The sequence below is a fragment of the Schistocerca gregaria genome, chromosome 1 (genome assembly GCF_023897955.1).
Source record: "Schistocerca gregaria isolate iqSchGreg1 chromosome 1, iqSchGreg1.2, whole genome shotgun sequence".
Lineage (NCBI taxonomy): Eukaryota > Metazoa > Arthropoda > Insecta > Orthoptera > Acrididae > Schistocerca > Schistocerca gregaria.
In genome coordinates this window covers 625,083,132-625,105,276 of record NC_064920.1, presented here as the reverse complement: position 1 = coordinate 625,105,276, position 22,145 = coordinate 625,083,132, and the positions used below count along the sequence as shown (strand labels likewise).

General features: G+C 46.8%; 1 non-coding gene across 1 annotated transcript; it reads right to left on the bottom strand.

Moving 5' to 3' along the window:
* Window positions 1-2,191: 2,191 nt before the first annotated feature.
* Window positions 2,192-2,266, bottom strand: Trnas-cga (transfer RNA serine (anticodon CGA)). Its single transcript has one exon. It is a non-coding gene; the product is annotated as a tRNA-Ser (tRNA).
* Between the last annotated feature and the right edge of the window lie 19,879 nt (window positions 2,267-22,145).

The window sequence follows — 22,145 nt, the reverse complement described above, 5'->3', positions numbered from 1 at the left end:
CATCGTTCCGCGTCGAGGTGAACTGATTTTAGAGCGTTAAAGATGTATATTCTATCAAGTCGGCTGGCGGAGTGGCTCGTAATGTGTGTATACCCCGGGCGGTCGCCGTGTACCACTCGCCAAGTGTCGAGGAGACGAAGGCGGAGGACGAGGAAGCGAAGTTCTGGACATGCGGTGAAATGGGGGTATTGGTCTGTGGGCTCGAGAACACAGTTGAAATCTCCACCTACGATGAGATGATCGTATCGGCCGAGGAATAAAGGTGTGATATCTTCTGCGTAGAACTGGGAGCAATCCCTCCGTTTATAAGTGCCCGATGGGGCGTAGAGACTTATGATTTTGTGTTCTTCAACTGTTGTGGCCACCCCTCGTGCTGTTGGGAGGTATGCGACATCGGAAACTGCAATCCCTTCTCGGAGGAGGATGGCTGCGCCTGTGTGTTCCATAGCTGCAGGGGCGGCGTACGTCTCATATCCATAACACCCAGCCCAAGTTGCTGTCCTCAGTTCTTGTAACTGGGCGATGTCGATGTCCGCTGCTCTTAGCGTGTCACGGAGCAGTTGAAGTTTAGCGTGGGAGCCGATATTATTAGTATTGATAGTAGCTATTCGGTACGCCTGATGGGAGATTTGTTGTGTTGCATGCTGGAAGTCCGTAGAAGTCGCAGGAGTCGCCGTAGAAACTTCCCCCATTTTAGTGTTGGTCTAACGCAGGAACAGATCTCATTTCCGCATCAGATGGAGGTGGGAAATCCGTGTCATCCGCCCATGAAAAATGTCCGACAGGTTTGACATCGGCGAGAGGTGGCAGCGCCGGCCGAGTCGGCTCAGTTGCGTCGGTGACAACAGGCGTGCTATGTTCCATGGCTTCTGGGCGCGGGGCTTGCGCACGATCTCTGTTGGATGGTTCACCGTCTTGTGGATGACGCGTCTCCGTGGCAGAGGAGAAAGTGTTATCGTGTTCTCCGTCAGAGTGATGTGCCATCTCTTGGTCCTGTGGAGGGGGCTCAATGACGATTCCGATGTCTTGCGGCGTTTTGTTCGTCGTTTGGGCGACTTCTGCTTTCGGCAATGAGTTTCGGTGTCTGAGGAAGGAGGAGATTCACGTCGTTCCGGTACAAAAGCCGCGGTTGCTATGATGAGGTCGTCATTCTCCAGAACACTCTCATTAGTATTCTTGTGATCTTCTAGCGTGGGTGTGTCCGGCTGTTGGACATGTTCACGGGCGGCATCGTCGGTGCCAAGGTGCTGGGACGCCTCCGGGTGTATCGGACCAGAGAGACGCTCATGAACGGCGTCTTGTGTGGGCTGGACGTGCAGTGTCGCCGCATAGGTGACTGGAAGGGTGGTCGTGGTTCTGTCGGTGTTCGTATCGTCGGGCCTTAGTTGTGTGATGCGGCGTTGCAGGCATTCATTACGGACGTGGCCTTCTTTGCCACAACCGGAACATATTCGAGGTTGTCCGTTATAAATGACCACCGCACGGCAGCCGCCGATAGAAATGTACTATGGAACGTGCCGTTTGAGATCGATTCGGACTTGTCTCACACCATTAAGCACCGGATACGTCGTATACTGTGCCCATGTCTCGGCTACGTGGATCTAGACTTTTCCAAACGGGCTTAGCGACGCGATGACTTCATCTTCATTCACCTCGAAAGGCAGTTCGAATACACGGATAGTCTTAAGGCCAAGTCCTGCATGGTCGACATCCACAGGCCCGACGTTTCCGTCGGAATGCCGAAATTGTAGTCCATGTCGCGTCCTTTAAATAATCTCATTGCAGGCAGCGTTGGAAGTCATCTTAACATAAACGACACTGCTAATGATCGATAGGTGTATGCCGATGAGTTCGTCACGGGGGATCTTCACGTCTTCGCGTAGGAAGCGTTCGACGGCCAGTGCTTTGGGTCGTGCGTATTCATTTGAGAAGGTGAACTTAAGAGTGTTCTTCCTGTAAGAGTTGGCCGTTAGAGCGTGTTCGACTGAGAAGCGCCGTGACGAGGAAGTCAACAAAACACTCCGCGCGCGCAGCGGCGTGGACGGCCGAGCGCGGTGCGCACTGCTGCCCTGCCGAACACACACTGCGAAGGCGTGGCTTAGCCACAGCCTGGGGGATGTTTCCAGATTGTGATTTTCACTCCGCAGCGGAGTGTGCGCTGATATGAAACTTCCTGGCAGATTAAAACTGTGTGCCCGACCGAGACTCGAACTCGGGACCTTTGCCTTTCGTGGGCAACAGCTCTACCAACTGAGCTACCGAAGCACGACTCACGCCCGGTACTCACAGTTACTGGCAGAACTAAAGCTGTGAGTCGTGCTTCGGTAGCTCAGTTGGTGGTTTACGTCAGGTGGGCCTTTGGCTGTGGAGCGGTGCGGTACGTCCCGGCCGCTCCGTGTCGCGTTTCCGGGTGTGTTGTTTACCGCGCCGGCGCGCTAGTGTTACGTATTGCCGTCACGTTCCTGACACACGATGGCTCTTTCGTATCGGAAAGCCACGATCAAGCTGCAGTTCGACACTACGTACTCTAGACCCAAGGCCCACGAAGTAGAGCGTTTTTTACGCGATGTGGTACATGTTGATCCTAACGAGCTGATCGGTATCCACTTATCTATTGTCTCCAGCGTCGTATATCTTAAGTTCACTGACGACGAAGCATGTGACAAACTTCTCAGACGCTCGACGGCAAGTTATCGGTTCTGCCACTCAGACGGAAACGTGGGTGTGGTGACGCTTGAACGTGCTGGATTGGGAATCCAAAATGTGCGCGTGTTTGAGCTCCCTTTTGAAGTTCCAGCGGATTTGGTCACCCTTGCTCTTCGACCCTATGGAACAGTTCTCGGCCACACGGCCGAAAAATGGAAGACCTTCGACACCTACCCCGTCCTTAACGGGGTGCGACAAGTCCGTATTGACCTGCATCGCCATATTCCTTCGTATCTCACGATCGCTGGTTGCAGGGCAATAATTATTTACGACGGTCAGCCGAGAACCTGCTCCGGTTGTGGCCAGACGGGACACATGCGTACCGAATGCCTGCAACGCCGTCTCGTGCAGACACCCTCGACCGACCAGATTCGTCCGTCGACACCGACCTCTCTGCCGATTACGTATGTTGCGGCGGCGAGACGGGAGACGCCAGCTGTATATGACGACCCCACTGTATTGGTGCGAGCTTTGGAGGACCCTGCAGTAGCTTCCACGGAGCCCCAAGCGTCTTTCAGTGCTGATGCTACTGATGTCCTTTCGTCGGACCCCGGCGCACCGTCACAACGGCTCGCCGACGGTACGATGGAAATTGAAGCACAGGATGCAGCGTCCTCCCCTTGCCCTACGTCGGAAACAGAGGCGAGGCTGCGTAAGCAGAAATCACCCAAGCGTCATAAGAAGCGGCGCAAGACAACCGACGACGTAGAACAGCCCGAGGCGACACCGCTGGATGACGAGGTGCCTCAACCGCTCCACCGCGCCGACACAGGCGACCCTACCGTCTCACACGGTTCGACGTCTTCTCCCACTACCGCTGGGTCTGGACCACATGGGGATGCGGGAGATCACCGCAGCTCCGACACCGGGGATGCACCCTTGCCTCCGTCTGCCTCTCGAGATCCAGTGGTGTCAACGTCCCTGGGCGACTGGGCGCAGGAGATGGAGTTGCAGGATGCGTTTCAGAACCAAGACGATGCACCGATGCCGATGGCAGCGTCTACGCGGCCGGCGACAGACGCCTAGGACGGCATGAGCACCTCTCGTCGCTGCCTAGCACTTCGCAAGACCGGCGCTCCACGTCACGACTACTGCCCCCCTGTCATACCATGGTCACCTCCCGAGACTTGATGGACCAGGCATATCGCCTCGCCACGGTCAACGTCAATGGCATTACATCTGATGTCAAGACCCGTATGCTGAAGGATACGTTACGCGCTGCGGATCTGGACGTTGTTTTCCTTCAAGAAGTCTGATCAGGACTCTGTCTCGATGCCTACGGATATGACGCCTACACTATGCCTGCAGATGTGGGCGGCGGAGGTACGGCGATTCTACTGCGGGAAGGGATAATGGCCACTGATGTCTCCTATTTACCGTCGGCCCGGGGGGTCGCACTCACGATTGGTACAGTACGTCTGGTGAACTTATATGCTCCTTCAGGCACCGGCAAAAGGAGAGAACGGCGCACCTTTTTTGCCGAAGATATAGCCCCGCTCTTCCAGGGCAATACCGACCACTTGGTAGTAGGCGGCGATTTTAATTGTGTGCTCCGCCCATCCGACCAGGAGCCACACTATACCACCTGCCCGGCACTCCAGGCACTTGTACAGGACTTGGCCTTGTTGGACACCTGGATCATCCAACACGGCGACCGTCGAGCACACACCTATTTTACTAGTCACTCCGCGAGCCGTTTGGATCGAGTCTACGTCACCCGCGGCCTACGATCGGCCGTTGTCGACGCTGAGATGTGGCCGGCAGCGTTCACGGATCACCTCGCATATGTGTGTACTCTCACCCTTCCCCGCCAGCGCGTCCGCCGAAGTAGGGGTCCGTGGCGCCTCAATGTGGCCCTTCTTGATGAGATAAATTGCAGACGCGCAGTCGAGTCCACATGGAGCAATTGCCACCGGCGTTTACCCGCCTACCGTTCTGTACTTCAATGGTGGTTACGGTGTGCAAAACCCGCACTGTGCCGAACATTAGTCAGCTATGGACGCGACCGAGCGCGCTGGTATACTGCGACTACTGATTTTTACTATACTGCGCTCCGCGAACTGGCTGTACAACCGCCGTCGCCAGAGCGACAATCAGCAGTACAACGCGTCAAGGCACAATTGCTTCGTATCAACGCCGTACGTCTTGAGGGTGTGCGGGTGCGAGCGAGGACGACTGATGATGTTCGTGGTGAACGACCTTCCCTCCACCATATCATTCAAGAACGCCGAAGACGCAAGAGGCAGCTCATTACCGAGGTTGAGACGGAGGACGGGCGACGCGTTGACGCACAAATGGATATCGTCCGAGCGTTCACACAGTCATATAAACTTCTTTACGAGAGGGAGTCCCACATGAATGTAGGGGTCAGGGAAGTCCTATCTGACCTACCAGTCTCTCGGAACCTACAAGATGATGCTACGCTCTTGTCGGCGGTGACTTTGGAAGAACTGCGAGAGGCTCTGTTGCGTGGCTCTCCCAACAAAACGCCTGGCCCTGACGGCCTCCCTCTTGAATTTTACAAGCGGTTCTCTGATCTCATGGGCCCAATGTGGGTCAGGATGTACAGTGAACTCCTGGACGCCGATTTTCAGGTACCATCTGACTTTACTGAGGGTCTCTTGATCCCTGTGCCCAAACCCGGCGGAGGCCGTCGCCCTCTTGATTTTCGCCCGTTGACACTGCTAAACACTGACTATAAGCTGTTGACACGCATGCTCCGTGAGAGGCTCAAACCTACGGTAATGGCGGCCATTCACTCTGATCAAACCTGCCTCGGGGGCGCCACTAATGTGTTTACGACTTTAAGCACCTATAGAGACGTGGTGGCGCTCATGGAAACTGGCCGCCTCCAAGGCGCTCTTGTTGCGCTGGACTTCGACCATGCTTTCGACCGCGTTAACCATGGTTTCCTGCGTGCTGTTATGGAACACATCGGTGTCCCGCGTCTGACGACGTCTGTTGTGCTTCGATTGATCCATGGGGCTGTCACGAGGATTATGATCAACGGCTGTCGGTCCGCCCCCGTCCGTGTCAACAGGTCCGTCCGGCAGGGTTGTCCTCTTTCTGCCATGCTCTTCGCCGTTGCCCTCGAACCAGCTCTTCACGGACTACGGCGACGCTTAGAAGGACTCACCCTCCGTTCCGTAACCTTTCGATGTGGTGCATACGCCGACGATGTGATGTTCTTAGCACGGTCTGGTGACGAAATACACACGGCGTTTTCCTGGCTCCACCAGTATGGGGCGGTGGCAGGCAGTGTGCTCAACCTTCGGAAATCACGCTACATGGAGGTAGGACGAGGAATGCCTGCAGGTCTGGCCGTACCTCTGACAAAGGTCCCGATGCTCAAGTGTTTAGGGATATCACTCCATCGACAAATACAACGCACGGCGGCCTTTACGTATCGTATGGTCTTACGACGACTCCGTTTAGAGGCTCGTCTCAATAAATTCAGATCATTGAACATTTTGCAACGCGCCCAATACGTTAATGTGTACATGGCTTCTCACCTTAACCATTACGCCCATGTACTGCCGATAACGGACACGATGGCTTCCAGGATACAGGCAGTGTTTGGACACGTGGTGAACGATGGTGCTGTTTTCAAGATCCGTTTTGTTACGCTTACTTTACCCTTCGACAAAGGCGGTGTTGGACTCACTCACGTCAAGCACAGAGCGCTGGCACTGTATCTCCGTTCCATGAGGCGACTCTGGCTTTCACCAACAGCCAGTCTCCCAGGCCTACTGATTGAAGAAGTGGCCCCACGTACGCTGTACCCACCGGTACCAGTTGGACATTTATCGCCCTCGCTGTCACACATTAGAACGTTTTTCGTAGAGCATAGCTATGTGTTGCGGGTTATATCGGAGACACGGAATCCGACAGCGAAGACTTATTATAGTGCTCTCCAGCACTGGACTCCGGATAACGACATTGTACGGCGCCACCCTACGGTCGACTGGCCACGAGTATGGCGAGCTATCCACGCGCCGTTCCTGTCTACTTTCGTGCGGTCGACGTGGTATGTGATCGTTAACGAGAAACTTCCAACCCGACAACGGCTGCATGCCATTCACCTAATTGACGACCCTGTGTGCCCCCGTTGCACGACGTTAGACACGGACGAACATAGACTGAACTGTGGCCCCGCGCGTGAGTGCTGGAAACTGATCCGCCAGATCCTGGCTTTCCTGCTCCGCCGCCCCTACGTTTCGATTTTACCCCAAGAACTCTTTCATCCCGACGCTGTCTATTTCCCTATGACCCGCATGAATGCGGTTAATTGGGTACGAGGAATGGCGATACACTACATATACCGCGATGGAGACAAAGACGTCCTCGATTTATGGTACTATATGATCGACGAGTTTCTGGTCTTAACGAACAGACAGGATTACCGGAACCTTTTTGCGAACTATTTGGGTTCGTCATTCATGGACCCACCACCCAGCTGGGGTGTGCCGGGTGTGAGAAGACATTAACTTGTAGATGTGATCTTTCCACGATTCCCCTATGGTAACAGAAACAGTCTCTGACTGTGTGCAGCGGCCCCGGGCGCTCCAACGATTGGTGGCTGGTGATGTCCAATGCAATGACGACCGCCCGTTCCTGGCCGCCCGCCTAGCAATGTGACCGCGGCGAGCAAGATGGCCCCTTTTTAGTTCACTTTATTGGCAACTTTTTGCGCATGGCTGCCTTGTTTTTTTTATGCATTCTCAAAAAAAAAAAAATGTAGTTAGTAGTTTGTGAAATAAGCATTGTAGGCTGTGATTATATTTTTGTTGAGCTTAATAATTAGTGTGTGTCGAAACACCATTTTCTTTAAGTATTCATTGACATATTTCTGTACATGTTATTTGCATAAGTGCCTTAGTACAACTTCAGTTTTGTGGCTTTGTCATCGCATTTCCATGAAAGTAACCAAAAAGATGGGAGGTTATTTTATGCACAGACAGATTTTTTTCTTTTCTTTTTTTGTAATATTTTTATTTTCCATTTGAAGTGTAAAATTTGAGCTTAATTGTTATGTTCTGCACCACAAAGGTGAAGCTTTGTAAGACTTTTCCCAATAAGTTGTTTTCTTGTGTACTATTTTGTAATTGAATCTCATTTGTATTAAAAAAAAAAAATTTGTACTATATTAAAAAAAAAAAAAGAAAAAAAAAAGTTGGTAGAGCTGTTGCCCACGAAAGGCAAAGGTCCCGAGTTCGAGTCTCGGTCGGGCACACAGTTTTAATCTGCCAGGAAGTTTCATATCAGCGCACACTCCGCTGCAGAGTGAAAATCACATTCTGGAAACATCCCCCAGGCTGTGGTTAAGCCATGTCTCCGCAATATCCTTTCGTTCAGGAGTGATAGTTCTGCAAGGTTCACAGGAGAGCTTCTGTAAAGTTTGGAAGGTGGGAGACGAGGTGCCAGTGGTAGAGATTTTGCCTTGCTGTGCCCAAATACAGTTTTGTATTCAGTTTCAGTAAATGTACAGAATGATTTGATATGTACTGTACACATGTGGGAATTCTGGTAGCTATTGTTCAACAATTAATTGAGAGTGAATCGATATGCAGTCTGAGACAGTTTTTTTGGACAATCAACACTCGTTATTCATTGTTTTCTGTTGCAACTGGTAGGGCATATTGTTTTATCCTTTTCTCCGTTTACTACCAACGGTGGTGTTAGTCTTCCCTGCAGAAACTGCACCGATCTGTCCCTCAAGCTCATACGTCTTTAAAATTTCCAGCACCTAATCCTGAATTATATATGAAGTTTCTCCAGACAAATTAAGCACTCTGAGCACTTGCATCATGATTCAGTTTTCAGGTTGAAAATATCTAACAAGGAGAGGAACTATCTTCAAATCGAGATGAATCGATACATCAATCATTACAGAAATGAGTCGAGCATTTTTCGGCTCTTTTAAAACCTGCTGAGCTGCATACAGTGCTATATCATTTGAAATAACTTCATTATATTTTGCGAGTCCACATGTGTATATAACACTGAAAATTCTATTAACTAGTGCTGCAGTACAATCCATTGATTTAAAGCTATGGTTGTGCATTGATTTGTGGTGTATAAACGTAGCTTTTTCTCCTGCCAACTGTCTATCCTTTTCAGTTACTGATTTTAACCCAATGTAGTAGTAACTGAAACTGTTATTCGCCGTTTTCGTTTAGACAGCTAATGGATGTTTTTCTGTTTCAATGTGATTAAAAATGTCAGACCTTTCAATATGTCCAATAGCAAATTTTGATTTCAACAACCTAAGTTTTCAGTTCCTCCACCGCAAACGATATAGTAGAACCAAGTTTTTTATATTATTGTTAAAACTGCGCGCCCATTTTGGCGTGATGAAACAGTAGTGACTGTGTAGATTTGTAATTGTCAAATACCCCGTCTTTAGACTGCTTACAACAACCACTCGGAAATACATGAACCGATACACCAACAGTGCAAAACATTAACAGCGTGGCGACGAAGCAAGTAGCAGTGGTGTAATGTATCTCTGGACGAAAAGACGGACTAGAAGAGGGTAATCTTTGTTGTTATTCTAACCAACTCCTATGTAATAGCTAGTCTTGCTGAACTGTTCTCTCTGACTTCTTTCGAGTTAACGAGGAAATGAATAGCTAATACTCACCACAACTTTAATTAATAGTGAAATGTAGTACCCATAACAATAAATAAACAATGTTTGAAAACGTGTTCTACGCGTGGCGCTTCTTATCGTATATACACTCCTGGAAATTGAAATAAGAACACCGTGAATTCATTGTCCCAGGAAGGGGAAACTTTATTGACGCGTTTCTGGGGTAAGATACATCACATGATCACACTGACAGAACCACAGGCACATAGACACAGGCAACAGAGCATGCACAATGTCGGCACTAGTACAGTGTATATCCACCTTTCGCAGCAATGCAGGCTGCTATTCTCCCATGGAGAGATGCTGGATGTAGTCCTGTGGAACGGCTTGCCATGCCATTTCCACCTGGCGCCTCAGTTGGACCAGCGTTCGTGCTGGACGTGCAGACCGCGTGAGACGACGCTTCATCCAGTCCCAAACATGCTCAATGGGGGACGGATCCGGAGATCTGGCTGGCCAGGGTAGTTGACTTACACCTTCTAGAGCACGTTGGGTGGCACGGGATACATGCGGACGTGCATTGTCCTGTTGGAACAGCAAGTTCCCTTGCCGGTCTAGGAATGGTAGAACGATGGGTTCGATGACGGTTTGGATGTACCGTGCACTATTCAGTGTCCCCTCGACGATCACCAGAGGTGTACGGCCAGTGTAGGAGATCGCTCCCCACACCATGATGCCGGGTGTTGGCCCTGTGTGCCTCGGTCGTGTGCAGTCCTGATTGTGGCGCTCACCTGCACGGCGCCAAACACGCATACGATCATCATTGGCACCAAGGCAGAAGCGACTCTCATCGCTGAAAACGACACGTCTCCATTCGTCCCTCCATTCACGCCTGTCGCGACACCACTGGAGGCGGGCTGCACGATGTTGGGGCGTGAGCGGAAGACGTCCTAACGGTGTGCAGGACCGTAGCCCAGCTTCATGGAGACGGTTGCGAATGGTCCTCGCCGATACCCCAGGAGCAACAGTGTCCCTAATTTGCTAGGAAGTGGCGGTGCGGTCCCCTACGGCACTGCGTAGGATCCTACGGTCTTGGCGTGCATCCGTGCGTCGCTGCGGTCCGGTCCCAGGTCGACGGGCACGTGCACCTTCCGCTGACCACTGGCGACAACATCGATGTACTGTGGAGACCTCACGCCCCACGTGTTGAGCAATTCGGCGGTACGTCCACCCGGCCTCCCGCGTGCCCACTATACGCCCTCGCTCAAAGTCCGTCAACTGCACATACGGTTCACGTCCACGCTGTCGCGGCATGCTACCAGTGTTAAAGACTGCGATGGAGCTCCGTATGCCACGGCAAACTGGCTGACACTGACGGCGGCGGTGCACAAATGCTGCGCAGCTAGCGCCATTCGACGGCCAACACCGCGGTTCCTGGTGTGTCCGCTGTGCCGTGCGTGTGATCATTGCTTGTACAGCCCTCTCGCCGTGTCCGGAGCAAGTATGGTGGGTCTGACACACCGGTGTCAATGTGTTCTTTTTTCCATTTCCAGGAGTGTAATTCTGCAGTTAATTTCAGATCACACATCCAATAGAGTAAAATACTTAAGCCTGGTGGAATCACAGAAAACGGTATATTGGTGTGCCACCAAGAAAAATTTCAGAACAGCGGGGAATCGGAGAAAAACGGGACTGTTCCGGGAAAAAAGGGACAAATGGGTACCCTACATCAGGCATTTCATATCAATGATCAAGATTCACATTGCACACTTTCTCCGTATTTTCATCTGTTGATTTGCATATTTTGGCGTACTATGCGAAGAGGATCTTAAAAAAAAAAAGTGACTACGTTTGGATTCAGCGACCCTTTTGTTAACTGTTGAGGCTGAGGGGACAGGTTGTAAGTATTTATCAACTTTAGGTGAAACCGATTTGTATACACACTGCTCTAAGCAAAGACATACAGCAGAACTTTATCCCACAGCATTCATACCAGGGATACTCAAATTACATGACTTGATTAAATAACATATAGAGAAAACTTTTACACGAATGTAATAGATGTTTTGCTTAGGTTATATATAACATATACCAAATGATCGAAAGCAGAAGCTTCATCCCTGAATCAGCTCGAGAGCTCAACGTCTCTCATTTTCTACTACGAAGATTTAAGAAGGAAATGTTTGGTTGTAAACTGCTGTTTCCGTCGACGGATGTCGAACAAAAAAATTGGCACGCAACGGATGTGGATAGGAAAGGATATCGACTTTGGCTGTCTTGAAAAAAAGAATTTTTGATTCACCGAAAGTGATTTAGAGAAACAAAAGAAAGCGAAAATGAGAATAATAGGAGGGAATGTGAACGGTGCTGCTCCTTAATGCAGGCCAATTGCCTAAACTGTGCTTTCACCTAACTCATCGACCATTTGCCGAAACCAAACGATTCTCAGAATGTCAGTTTAACAGTTACCTGTGCTCGTAAAGACAGAAAGAATGAGACTATGGTGTCGCTGGGTTGGAGTCACCGAGCGGTAGTCCTGCCGGTAAGGATTTCGCAAGGATTTAAAAAAAAAGTTAGGAACAATAAAAATCTTCTATCGAGTGGTCTCAGTTTGACGTAAAAGTAGAAAGCGGCTTGAACACTATAGACTCCCGCTTAACACAGTCTACATGAATGAACTCAGACTTAAAAAAATCTTTGCTTTAATTTCGCCTGCAATAAGAGAAATTAGCTCAATCATGTAAATTTTGGTAAGATGGCTTCTACCGTGTACTGGAATACTGGACTCGACCATCTTTCAGCAACTGTAACAGTGGAGAGGTGATCAGGATGAGCATTTTTGATTGAACTTTGACGATATGATGTAATCAGTGCAAAAACAGTTAGGTGACGAAACACTTACCCTGGAGACAAATTTTACCTTCATGAAGAGACTTTTAAGTATTTTATTTAAACGTTACATAAATACAGCAACTCTTAAATGCCTTTTATATGGAACACCACTAAAATTCAGACCTATTACTCAGTTTATTATCTACATAGACACAGTGCACTTTGCTCTACGGAATTTCCAGTTGTAACTTTTAATATTGCTTTGCTACTGTATGCTGTGTGCTGCTTCCGAAAAATATGAAAAATGTTTGTCAAGACACGACGTAAGTGAAAATTAAGTTTAGGGCCAGGAATTTCTTTGTTATTCCAGTTGCGCATTTATTTTAGAAATGAGGTTACATTCAAAGTAGCATTGCACTTTTATAGAATTGGTTAGTTTCGATGTGTAGACAATCTTGAGAAAATTATATTCAGTCTTTGTATAATTCAGTATAGTCGGAGTTTGCCACGGTACTCGAGCTTAAGTTAGGAATTAGTTTGTTTAGTAACGATTTTTAGAAAATTCTTGTAGACAGTTTTACGAAGATTCACTCAGATGGAGAGAAACTGACAAGCAGTTAAGTTAAAGATTTGAAATGCACAACTGGTGTTCACCAGCCATCCCTCGCTAGCGTACCTCACGACTGTCTATGGATGTCGATATTGAATAACTAAATACATTATGATACAGTAGATTTGATAGGTGGTTGAGAAGTTGGTATCAGCTCCACATTGCGTGAGGATGTCTCACTGCAGCTCATGAAATGCACCAAGAATTTGTCGCTCAAGGAATTCTCTCTGCGGTTGAGATTCCTCGGTTCGCTTCCTCATCCCTAGAACTATATGGAGCTCGTATTGTCTAGGAGCACGCAAGTCGTTGATGTACTTTAGAATTATTGGACTCGAATTCAGGCTGCATATTAACTACCTGGCCTCAGTGTCAGCTCCTGTAATGAATATAAGCTGCTGACTGTATTCTCATTTATAAGAGTTGAAGTGCATGCTTGAACGTAAATGCAGGTACCAGGCAAGACTGCATGTTGTGTTGTTCTGCTTGACGACGAGTGGCGCCTGTCCCTCGTTCTCAATACGTTGGAAGTATCAGGCGTGGTCATAACAGTGTACCGTGTAGTTGTGAGCGCAATGTGTCGGAGCTAAGTGAATTCGAACGTGGATGCACGTTAAAACGCGGTCAAAACTCTGTACCGAGTAATCGTGACGAACGGACATTAAGTACGACAGCTGCAAAACGCACTGCACAACTGAATGTCTCACTCGCGAACCCTGTCAGCACCGAAACAATACGAAGGGAGCTCCATAAGCTGGCACTTGCTGGGCGAGCTGGAGGTCATCAGTCCCCTAGAACTTAGATTTACTTAAACCTAACTAACCTAAGGACATCACACACATCCATGCCCGAGAAAGGATTCGAAACGGCGACCGTAGCGGTCGCGCGGTTCCAGACTGTAGCGCCGAGAACCGCTCGGCCACTCCGGCCGGCGGCGAGCTGGACTTCCAAACCAAAACATCTGTGATGCGAATCCCTGTAAGAGGAAAGAATGGTCGCGAGGGCACAAAACTTGGGCTGTGGAGAATTGGAAGACAGTAATTTGGTCGGCTGGGTCTTGCTTCATTGTTCTCCACTGGTGATGAAGTGTTGCAAGACGACGAAGTCTTTGCTCGCACAGCTCACACCGTCCAGGACTTGTTTTATGAGTGCATCTCGCCTCGCCACCGCAGTCACTAGATTTCAGTATTACTGAGCCGTTATGGTTTAATTTGAAGATAACGCTGCGTGCTCGCTATTCATTTCCATCATCGTTATCTGAACTTGCCACTACTTTGCAGGAAGAATGGTATAAGATTCCCTTGAAAGTCGTACAGGACCTCCGTTTATCCATTAGCAGATCACTGAAAGCTATGCTGAATTCCAATGGTTTTCTAACACAGTATTAGGCATGAGAGTGTGTTGTGATATTGCTTTTTCCATATTTCTGTGCACCCCATGCATATGCCGGGATATGCAATAACTTAAATAAAAATGGTTCAAATGGCTCTAAGCACTATGGGACTTAACATCTAAGGTCATCAGTCCCCTAGACTTAGCGACTACTTAAACTCAACTAACCTAAGGACATCACACACATCCATGCCCGAGGCAGGATTCGAACCTGCGACCGTAGCAGCAGCGCGGATCCGGACTGAAGCACCTAGAACCGCTCGGCAATACTGCCGGCAATAACTTGAAAAAAAAATCATTATTTGGTGCCTGCAAGCTACATACACAAACGTTTGCATACAACCTCATGCACACGATGGTACCGTTGGCTTCCTAAAAAATATGACTTCTGTAGAAGTTCAATGAAATATGACGATGCTGAAATATATTACCAGTTTCGGGAAGGTTTCACAACTTTTCTTCCTCCGAGTGACGGTAGATTATTAACGCTGACTTTTAAAAGACCAGTTTATCACGATATTGTAGACTTGTTTAACTTAGTTTCGAAGACACTCTTGCAAGTTTACGTAACCAGCCAGAATTAAACAAACCTGGACTAGCGTCATTAACGCGGTTTAAAGAAAGTGACTTCACAAATCACTAGTACCGAGCCCATAATACTATTTCAGTATGCATCGTGTGGTAAGTTCATTATGAAGCAGAGCGGAAGAGCTTTCATATATTATCACTAGACATCTACCGTAAGTTGTTACTGGACGTGTATGAAGCAGTAAAATATTATACACATATCAAAAACAAAAGTTTTGCATTACGCCAGTTTCCAGAACTCCTGAAGATAGACGACTGTGGTTGTTGTATCACAGTCATAGCCCCTTTGTTCAGAGCTGTCACGAAACCCGTCCAAAGATGTAAACAAACATGCATGAACAGGGCCTATTAGACAGAGGGGGGTCCGACAGCCGTTCAGTTCGTCATTCCACCAGGAAGGAGGTAACCGAGTCGTGTTGTCTTTAGTTCAACCATACCTAGAAGGTCAGTACCGCGGTTCGATCACATCCGCATTCTTACTTTGTGCCAGGAACGCTCTCAACAAGGGAAGTGTCGAGGCGTCTGGGAGTGAACCAAAGCGACGTTGTTCGGACTTGTAGGAGATACAGAGAGACAGGAACTGTCAATGACATGCTTCGCTCGATCGCCCAAGGGCTCTTAGTACAATTGATGACCGCTACCTATGGATTATGGCTCGGAGGAACCCTGACAGCAACGCCACTATGCTTTTCGTGCAGCCACAGGGCGTCGTGTTAGGAATTAAATTGTGCGCATGATGCGCTGCTTCTGTCCTGCAGTCCATAGCGAGGACAATCTTTGCAACCACAACACTATGCAGTGCGGTACAGCTGGGCCCAACAACATGCCGAATGGACCACTCAGGATTTTCATCACGTTCTCTTCGCCGATGAGTGTCCCATATGCCTTAAACCAGACAATCGTCTGAGAACTGTCTGGAGACAACCCGATCAGGCTGAACGCCTTAGACACACTGTCCAGCGAGTGCAGCAAGTTAGAGGTTCCCTGCTGTTTTGGGGTGGTATTATGCGGAGCCGACATACAGCGCTGGTCATGGAAGGCGCCGTAACGGCTACGATTCGTGAATGCCACCCTCCGACCGATAGTGCAACCATATTGGCGAGGCATTCGTCTTCATGGACGACAAATCGCGCCCCCATCGTGCACATCTTGTGGATGACTTCCTTCGGGATAACTCGACTAGAGTGGCAGCATGTTCTCCAGGCATTAACCCTATCGAACATGCATGGGATAGATTGAAAAAGGCTGTTTATGGACCACGTGACCCACCAACCACTCTGAGGCAACTACGCCGTATCGCCATAGAGGAGTGGGACAATCTGGACCAACAGTACCTTGATGAACTTGTGAATAGTACGCCACGACGAATACAGGCATGCATCAATGCAAGGGGACGTACTACTGGGTATTAGTGGTACCGGTGTGTAAGGCAATCTCGATCACAGTCCCTGAATGTCTCGCTGCGTGGTGGTACAACATGCAGTGTGTGATTTTCATGAGTAATAAAAGGAGCGGAAATGATGTTTATGTTGATCTCTGTTCCAATTTTCTGTACAGTTTCAGGAGCTCTCGGAACCGAGGTAATGCAAAACTCTTTTTGATGTGTGCAGATGTGTAGAGAATGAATTACAAACCAGAACATTCGAATGGGAAAGGAAGTTGAGACTCTATTAGGTGTCAATCAGTTTGGGTTTAGGAAAGATAAAGGCAACAGAGGGGCAGTTCTCACGTTGTGCTTGATAATAGAAGCAAGAAGTGCTGATAGCATTTGTAGATCTAGAAAAAATAAAACATTCGAAAATGTAAAGTGACGCAAGGTTTCAGAAATTCTGAGAAAAGTAGGAGTCATTTGTAGAGAGACACGGGTAACACAGAAAACGTAATAAAAAAGAAAAAAAAGAAAACGAAGAGAACAGTGAAAATGGAAAACCGAGAACAAAGAACTCAGACTGAACAATTATAGGAGAGAGATGCAATATTTTAACCGTACTGCTCAGTACACACTGATGGAAAAAACCTTAAAGATAATCAATGTGCAGAATGAAATCTCAGGAATACATTTGTCTAGGTAAAATATTTAAGTGATTAACATTGCAAGATCAGAGGTTGCAGCGCGCAAGGTAAGGAATTGAAAATGGATCATTAATAACTGGTGTAGCGAGTTGTAGTAGAATGCACGCATGCAAATGTGCATGGACTGTGTTTCACAGGTGCCGGATGTCAGTTTGTGGGGCGAAGGTCCATGGCCTGTTGCACTTGGGTAGTCAATACAAGGACGGTTAATACTGGTTATGGATTACACTGGAATTGTCGTCCGATGATGTTTCATATTTGCTAGAATGGCGACAGATCTGATGATGGAGCAAGGCAACATTGAGACACTCTGTAGAGAATATTGGGTAACAATAGCGGTGTGTGGGCGAGCGTTATCTCCTGTCAGAAAACAATCCCTGGAATGCTGTTGATGAATGGCATATCAGCGGTCGAATCGCCAGGAAGACGTACAAATTTGCAGTCATAGAGTTTAGGATAACAGCGAAAGTTCTTTTGCTGTCATGCGAAATCACACCCAACACCACAGCTGCACGTGTAGGTCCACATGCCGCGAAAGGCAAAGATTCCAGGTACTAATCATACTTCGGAACACACTATTAATGTACCATGAAATTTAAAGTAGTAGGAATTTGTTTCCAAATTATCACGTTAAAACTGTATCATTACATAAATTATGGAGTCACTGCTCCATTTTTGCTAATGTGCATTATGTGATTATTCTATTTCATAATGAATGACTATCAGCAATGGAGCCACGAATCCACGTTCTATTTGAGCCTAGAAACCTAATATTAATGGGATGATACTTTGACATCATGGTTATTAAAAAGCATTCCAATCGTAACTTCAGCTGAAGACTTCACAGGCTGACATCTTGTGAATTATATAATGCACCGTAGACGCATAAATGGGAAAATGCTTTCAATAATAGTAAAACAAACACGATACATAAACATGTTTACATTTGTAGTTTAGCACCACAAAGTTCTCCAGGGACAGTTCCCTTGAGCCTACTTGGTAATTTCGAAGTCATTTTGACTGTTTTAGAAAATTGCGCAGTAAGTATAGAACGAATTAGTGTTAGAACTGTGAAAATCCTCAGGCAAGCGATTCTTGTAAATTTGAAGTATTTTTTCCATACTGCAACCACTCTATGTTGATCTTCAGTAGACGAGGAAACTCTAGAGAAACAGTTAGTTATTCTACGTTATTTCCTATACCCGTATACAAATAAGTCCAGTGTTCTTCAGTAACAGACTTCATTTGCATATAATTATATCAGGACGACGATAGAGTGAAAACGGACTGTTACTATGCAACTCTTGATATTTATCACTTTAGAGGAGCATATTTCTGAAATCTCTGTAGGTTACAAGTAGAGAAGTATAATACATAAATTCAGACTTCGTCCATCACTCTTACTAATGTTTCTGAGTCTCTGTTTACAACTTGACTTGCTATTCGAACCTTCGTTCTAATGTACATGAACCAAATGGCGACTGGCTTCGGATTTGCCTTTCCTTTTGAAGTAGAATCAGATGCCACCGCCCTAAAGAAGCCTCACGCGGCTGGAACAATGTATTTTCGACTTTTCTTTTTGAAGCGAAGCAACAAGTAAAAATAGATTACACGCGTGTTACAATATATTCAGTTATTTCTTTAAAATTCCTTCATTGCTGGAGAGGCTCGCAAGCAACTGCAGCACGATCCTGTCACGAGTTACTCTTATTATCACGATTACCCACTTACCGAATTTTCCGGTTTTAATAAAGATGACGTGAGGGATATACGTTATCTGATAATAAGTATCCGTACACCACTACGTAATGCAGAGCTGACTACTATATGTCAGGAAAGCGGACCCGCCAGTATAAGAGAGGCGGGGAGTACCGTGTTGCCAGTAGAGAAGCAGTAACAGCATAATGGATCATTCAGGAGAGGTCGGTGCCTTCGAACGTAGTCATTGGGTGTCACCTGAGTCCCAAATACATCAGGCTATTGTAACCCGACTATAGCTGCCCAAGTGGAATGTTGGTGATGTGACCTAGAAGGAACAACAGCAGCTAAATCAAAAGGAGGGAGACATCATCTACTGACAGACAGGATACAACTGACAGCAATGTGGAGGATTGTTGTCAAAATCTTATGAAATCAAAAGAAGGAATAATTTGTGAGTTCCAAAGCTCTACCAATAGTCCAGTTACCCCAATTACTGCGCGTAGGAAGTCAAAAAGAATGCATGCAATGGTCGAGCAGCTTCTCGTAAGCCACGCATATCTATAGTCAAGTAGTCGTATGAAGAGCGAAGCCAATGACAGTGAATGTCTGGATACTAGTGGATGTGGCGTGATGAATCACGTTACACCCTGTGAAAATCCGACTGAAGAGTTTGAGTTTGCAAAAGTGTACAGAACATTACCTTACATTACTCATGGTACCTACAGTGGAGTGCGAACGAGGTAGTAAAACTGTATAGGGGTGTTTTTCGTGGCAAGCCTGCAGTCCCCTAATGCGGAAGGACGTGGCTATATTTTATAGAGTTCTGTACTGCGCACAGTGGAGGAACAGCTCTGAATCAATGGTTCTCTCAGTATGATAATGCACTTTACCGTAAAGCAGCATCTTTGAGGCAGTGGTCTGCGGAGAGTCCTGAAATGGACTGGACTGGCCAGAGTCCCGCTATAAGCCCAATGGAACAGCTTTCGGGTGAGTTAAAAAGTCGATTGCGCTCCATCCCAGCGTCCAGTGGCACTGTCCTTTCTGGTTTCGGCTCTACACGAAGAGTGTGCTGCTCTTCCCACACAGATATTCAGACCCATATTTGGAAGTGTTCCCTGCAGAGTTACAGCCGCTATAAAGACGAAGAGAGAACACACTTCATAATTATGTCTGCCAACAGGTGTCCCAGTAGTGTTACTTTTGAACTAGTTTTACTAGTTTACTTGATCTATTTCGGACTGTACAGTGAATTGTGGAACTGCAATACAATGGATACACTTGTAACCTGTTCCGATCTCATGTTGAGATAACAAACGTTTTCATGGGACGACGAAGGTTTCTCTTACAGAAGAATGATATTCGAGTGTAAGTTACGGAAATCTGTCGTTCTCCATACTTAGTATGTGGTCTTTCCAATATTCTCTATTAGAGCAGAGGCGTATTCATGATGCGCAAGTAAAGTGAGTAAGTGCGTCAGAACTTTATCCGGTGTAGAATTACTGATAGGAGACGTCGATAGAGTCTGGAATATCTATTTTGTGTCCAGCAGTAGTTAACGTGACGGAAAGACAAGTTCCATTCACTGTGCTATCTGATATCAATCATATTAGGTTGGTGCGTAATGTTTTTATTTTATATTCTAGTATTACAGTTGCTAGGGTTTTATTTAACGAGTGTCCCTTTTTGTATTTGAACTTCCCTGTTACTGTTTGATCTTACATATTGTCATTTTATCCTTTGGAGGTAGTGAGTGGAGCGTGGACGCTAGACAATAGAATGCCACGTCAAGAATTCGGAACATTTCCGTCATATTCTTCTCTTTGACATTAGCAGACGTTGGTAGAGGGTAGACAGTAGCGGAGGCAGCCAGAAACATTTGCGCCGCGTATAGGGGATGCAATTGGACAGGGCACGGCAGGAAAATGTTTTCCTATTTTAAGGAGGATTGTTTTGGCATTAGTGACTCCCTACGTTCAGCAAGACCTTATGGGTTTAATGAAGATCGCTTAGACACATTAATCCACAACGATCCATATCAGTTTGCCCGAAAACTAGCAAGTGCGATTATTCTATTAAGAAGCGTGCATTCACATACACAAGAACGGAAAAGAAAACTGAAGATGTATTAGATGACAATCAGATTCAGTTTAGGAAAGGTAAAGGCACCACACAGGCAATTCTAGCGTTGCGGTTGATAACAGAAGCAAGGCTAAAGAAAAATCAAGACACATTCATAGATTTTGTATGTCCATTCTTTTGGCAGGAGGTCTTTGGGACGACGACCGTTTAGTATCGTGAGAGAGTAAAACGCCTACAGCCGTCATGATTTTATTTATTTTGTTGCAACCAGTTTCTGCCCTTCATTGCGCCATCTTCAGACTGTAGTTTATGCGGGAGGGTTTGATGTGATCCCTATATGTGTTTCATCAGTGGCCAGCATAACTGGATACGCGGATAATCTGAAAACTTAGATGTCAGCACTCTAACCATTAATTGCATAGCTTTGTCGACGTGGAAAAGCGGTCGACAATATAAAATGGTGGAAGATGTTCTAAATTCTGAGACAAATAAGGGTAAGCTATGTCGAGAGACGTGTAATATACAATGTGTACAAGAACCAAGAGGGAATAATAAGACTAGACGAAAAAGAAAGAGGTGCTCGGATTAAAAAGGATGTAAGACAGGGATGTAGTCTTTCGCCCCTACTGCTCAGTCGGTACATCAAAGAAGCATTGAAGGTAACAAAAGACAGGCTCGGAAGTTGAATTCAAATTCAAGGTGAAAGGATATCTATGACACGATTCACTGATGACATTGCTATCCTGAGTGAATGTTAAGTAGCATTACATGATCTGCTGAATGGAATGAACAGTCTAATTCAGAATATGGATTGAGAGTAAATTGAAGAAAGACAGGAGTAATGAGTAGTAGTAGAAATGAGAACAGCGAGAAACTTAATATCAGGATTGATGTAAGTGAAGTTACGGGATTCTGTTGCATACGCAGCAAAATAATCAATGACGGACACAGCAAGGAGGACATCAAAAGGAGAATAGCACCAGCAAAGAGGGCATTCCTGGCCAAGAGAAGTCTACCAATATCAAACATTGGCTTTGATCTGAGGAAAAAAAATTCTGAGATGTACGTTTGGAGCACAGCATTGTATGGTAGTGGAATATGGACTGTGGGAAAATCAGAACAGAAGAGAATCGAAGCATTTGAGATGTGGTGCTACAGACGAATGTTGAAAGTTAGGTGGACTGATAAGGTAAGGATTGAGAAGGTTCTGTTGAGAACCTAAGAGGAAAGGAATATGTGGGAAACATTGGCAAGAAGAAGCGACAGGATGCTAGAAAATCTGTTAAAACATTAGGGTATAGCTTCCATGGTACTAGAGGGAGCTGTAGAGGGCGAGAACTGTAGAGGAAGGCAGAGATTGGAATACATTCAGCAAATAATTGAGGACGTAGGTTGAAAGTGCTACGGGGAGATGAAGAAATTGACACAGGAGAGAAATTCGTGGCAGGCCGTGTCAAACCAGTCAAAAGATTGGTGACACAAAAAAAGTATCAATAAGAAGGAAGATAGCGTGAATCTAAATGACATTTGAATCTAGGTGTTGAGGAAGATGTGTAGCAATGGCGTGATAGCAAC